Below are 5,086 nucleotides of genomic sequence, written 5' to 3'. Positions count from 1 at the left end.
GGATTTTTGAAAATTGTATTTAAAGGTATCTAAAGTTATTTTGATATTTTAATAATATTTTTCAAAGTCAATCCGCACATGCTTTGTTTTCTGGACTTTCCATTTCATTTTCAAACAGCTTGCTATGTCTTTCTGGGACCAAGTTATGACGCTTTTTCTAAAATTACCCATAATTAATAATAGTCATACGCACTATGGTACAAAATACAATTATCGCGATATTAGCTTAATGTGCAATTTATTATCAGAAATGGTTATAGTTATGGATAATTTGATGGATTATCTTAAGACTGACATAATTTGAGTGGAGCGGAGAATATTTTCAGAGATCCACAATAACAATATATTTTCTGGTATCCAAAGAAGAGCGCATTTTTTTAATGTTTTTTTTCTGGAATACAAGTAAGAGCAGATTTTTAAAAATATTTTTTCTTGAGACTGGGTTAATTCGAGGGGAAATGAGAACATTTTCAAAGGTTCGGAGAAGCGTAGATTTTTTGAAAGTAATATCTTTTCTGGTATCCAAAGAGGCATAGAGTTTTGAAATCAATATTGTTTTGGTGTCCCATGAAGCCTTGAGAAAATTGTTATAAGTCTTTCAAAGTAGAATGGATCTCAGGCATTGAAATTATTTTTTTTATAAAATATTTCAAAGATCCACAAGAACAATATATTTTCTGGTATTCAAAGAAGAGCAAATTTTATTTTTAATATTTTTCCTGGTATCTAAGTAAGCGTTGATTTTTAAACATATTTTTTCTTGAGACTGGGATAATTCGAGGGAAAATGAGAACATGTTCAAAGTTTCATAGAACCGTAGATTTTTTGAAAGTAATATTTTTTTCTGGAATACAGGCATACATTTTTGAAATCAAGATTGTTTTGGTGTCCCATGAAGTCTTGAGAAAATTTGTATAAGTCTTTTTAAAGTAGAATGGATCTCAGGCATTGAAATTATTTTTTTATTAAATATTTTCCATGTAATTTATTCAATCTTCTTTGTTTTAATTCTTTGTTTTCCTGGCTTTCGAATGCAAGTTCAATTAGATTGATATCTCTTTCTGCGGCTGAGTTATGAAACTTTTCCTTAAAATATCCACAATTAATAATAGTCATACGCACTATGGGCCTAATATTTAAAAATTACAATATTAGCCTAAAATGGGATTTATTACAAAAATGGTTATATTTAAGGGTAATTTTATGGATTATCTTAAGATTGCATTAATTCGAGGAGATCTGAGCACATTTTCTGAGATCACCAGAAGTGTGGATTTTTTAACCCTTTGCGGACGAGCGGCGGATATATCCGCCCAAGCCTTTTTACCGTTGCGGACGAGCGGCGGATATATCCGCCCAAGCCTTTTTACCGTTGCGGACGAGTGTCGGATATATCCGCCCAACTCTCGCGCTGCGGCTAGCGTACGTCTGCCGTCGTAGGCGATAAGATACACATGGGTATACTAGCCTAAGACGTCAAGTGGCCTCTCAATGAAATTAGAGACCATGGCCTATAAATAAGGTCACCAAGGGAGACCAGCTGATTATCGATACCTCTCAAGTTTGCTGTCAAAATGCATTATTGTGAATTGACTTCCATTATGAAAACGTAAACAAAGTCGAAATTTTTGACATTAGACTTGAGAAAAAACAGCTGTTTTCCGATTTCGATTGCTATCTTGGTGACCTTAGATCTTGTTAGAGACTTTTGAACGATGAAGTCTTATCTTTCGTATAATGTAAACTTACGATGCAAGACCATGGTAGGGTCAGAACGAATTTCAGTTTGTAGAGTCAGTATTTCAGTGTCACTGCCAGAGCAACCAGCAAAGTTTTCCGCATATTTTATATTTTATAACATCCTACACACGATGGCGAAAAGATCCAGAGATAGTACGTTCAATAGTGACAGTGATGATGAGTTCCAGTTTGACTCTGACAACACAGGTGTCATTAGTTCATCCAGTGGAAGTGAAATCCTTGCAACAAGCAATGCACCCAGGCGCTTCAATGTGGGCAGTGATAGCAGCAGTAATGAAGACATGATTATTCAGGAAAATGATGGCCGTAGTGATAATGAATGGACGAATGTTACAAATCACGATATCATTCCGCAAAAAATACAGTTTAGTTCTGGATCACGAACCCCTGGTTCACAACTACAATCAACTTATAAGGAACCGTTAGATTTCTTCAACTCGTTCTTTACGGAAGAGTTGATCAAGAAAATAGTTGAGGAGACTAATCGGTACGCAAATGATACGATACAAAGAAAACATGTAAAAAAGCGGTCCACATGGCGTACATGGACTAATGTCACACTAAAAGAAATGCGAGCATTTCTCGGGATAATATTGCTTATGGGAACAATGCCACTTCCGAGCCTGAAGGATTATTGGAGCACCGACAGGAAATGCAGGATCCCGTACTTTGCCGAAGTATTCAGGAGGGATCGATTTCTACAAGTATTCTGGATGCTTCATACAAATGAAAATACTGAAGGTAGACAAAACATGACAACAAGGACGCAGAAAATTAGCAATTTTTTGGATTACATTGATAGTAGATGTCGAGAAAATTTTGTACCCGGGGTGCAATTATCAGTGGATGAATCCATCGTCAAATTCAAAGGGCGAATAACTTTTATTACGTACAACCCACAGAAACCAACCAAGTGGGGTATCCGCGTTTACGTTCTTGCAGACGCTAATACTGGTTATATACAGACTATTTTACCATATTATGGCAGTTTTACTACAGAGAAATTACTTAGACCAGATCTGCCAATAAGTACAAGAATAGTCTTACAACTATACCACAATTTCTTGCAATCCAATCCTGGCGCTGTAGGATACCATATTTTCAACGACCGATATTTCACAAGCATTCCCTTGGCAGATGCACTACTAGAACTGAAATGTCATCTGACTGGAACTATCCAGACAAATAGGAAATTTATTCCAGATGAAATAAAGAATCCAAAGATCGCGAAAAATGAGATGGTTGCCTACAGACGGAAAGATTTATTATTATTGGCTTGGAGAGACAAGCGTATTGTGACCATGCTCAGCACCTGTGCTACCTCATCTTCAACAACCGTCACTAAAAGGTCAAGGAAAGAAGGAGTAACTGATACTGTGAAGCCAGATGTGGTTTTGAATTATAATAAATACATGGGCGGGGTCGACAAAGCAGACCAGTACACAGGCACGTACTGTTTTATGAGAAAGTCCCAAAAATGGTGGCGAAAATTATTTTTTTGGGGATTGGACGTTTCTGTGATAAATTCCTATTTATTGTATCAGGAACATCACAAGAAACACAACTTAAAAAAGTTAAGCCATTTGGAATTTGTACGTCGCTTGGTAGATCAATTGGTTGGAGATTTTCGAGATGCTGATCCCAAGCCTCCTTCGACTTCTACAACAGCGGAAAGGCTCAACGGCCTTCTACATATTATTCGGCGAAACGAGACAGGAAGAAGCAAAGATTGTGTCGTATGCTCGAATCGGAAGGTAAAGCATGGAAGGAGAGAATCGATGTACTATTGTGCTACTTGTTCAGCTAAGCCGACCTTGCACATAGGTGATTGTTTTGAGCGATACCACACAAAGGAACAATATAAAACGTATAATATGTAAACACGACTACATTTGTTTGTTTATGGTTTTGTTAGATTTTCATAAAAAAAGTTATTTGTTAGTAAATTTGTTTGTTTATAATTTTTACGATTTTTTGAATAATTTATTTGAATAAAGCCTAATTTGTAAAACGCAAATATGCGACGTGAAAATTTTCTTTACTGCACGCTCCAATACCTGTCGTCCACAGCGACGCTCGCCCGTCGAGCGTCTCCGTCCGCAAAGGGTTAAAACTATATTTTTTATTTTGTATTCAAAGTGGTAAAAATCAATATTTTTGAATATCCAAGGAAGTCTTGAGATTTAAAAATATTTTTGTTGATCATATGAATTAGCGTGGGTTATTGGGACTAATTTTTCTGCTCATTCAAAGAAAAGTGGATTTCCACACATTCTTTGTTTTCTTGGCTTTCGAATTAATTTTCAATCACCTAATTATCTCTTTCTGGGGCTGAGTTATGAAACTTTTACTAAAAATATCCACAATTAATAACAGTCATACGCACTATGGGCCTTATATTAAAAAATTGCAATATTAGCTAAAAATTTGATTTATTACCAAAAATGGTTATAGCTAAGGTTAATTTCATGGATTATCTTATGATTGTATTAATTCGAGAAGAGCTGAGAATATTTCAGGAGAGTTGAACATATTTTCAGAGACCACCAGAAGTGTTGATTTTTTAAACGAATATTTTTTCTGGTATACCAAGTGGCATAGACGTTTTTAAATAAATATTTTTTTGGATATCCAAGAAAGCCTTGATATTTTAAGAACATCATCGAAATCATCTGAAGTTGTGTGGATTTTTTTGAGACTAATTTTCGTAGGCATTCATGGATGAGTAGATTTTTTTTAATATAAAAAACAATTTAATACATATTTGCCAATTAATTTATGAAAATGTATTTCATTCTACACATTCGTTGTTCTCTTGACTTTCGAATTCATTTTCAATCACTTAATTATCACTTCCTGGGGCTGAGTTATGAAACGTTTACTAAAAATATCCACAATTAATAATAGTCATACGCACTATGGGCGAAAAATATTTTTTTTAAGAAATCCCCGACTTGTTCGGGGGCCTAAAAATATTTTTTTATGGAATTTACGTCTGGTTCAGGATACGAAAAATATATTTGAAGAAACCCACGCCTGGTTCAGGAGACGAAAAATATATTTGAAGAAACCCACGCCTGGTTGTGGAGGCGAACTATATTTTTCAGAAATCCTCGCCTGGTTCTGGAGGTGAACTATATTTTTTCAGAAAACCTCGCCTGGTTTAGGGGTCAAAAATATTTTTTCAGAAATCCTCGCCTAGTTTAGGTTCCAAAAATATTTTTTCAGAAAACCTCGCCTGGTTTAGGAGGCGAAAAATATTTTTTCAGAAATCCTCGCCTGGTTTAGGAGGCGAAAAATATTTTTTTAAGAAATCCACGCTTAG

This window comes from Musca vetustissima, unplaced genomic scaffold (genome assembly GCF_032173495.1).
Source record: "Musca vetustissima isolate MV318-11 ecotype Yass unplaced genomic scaffold, APGP_CSIRO_Mvet_v1 utg36092, whole genome shotgun sequence".
Lineage (NCBI taxonomy): Eukaryota > Metazoa > Arthropoda > Insecta > Diptera > Muscidae > Musca > Musca vetustissima.
This window is presented reverse-complemented; position numbering follows the sequence as displayed.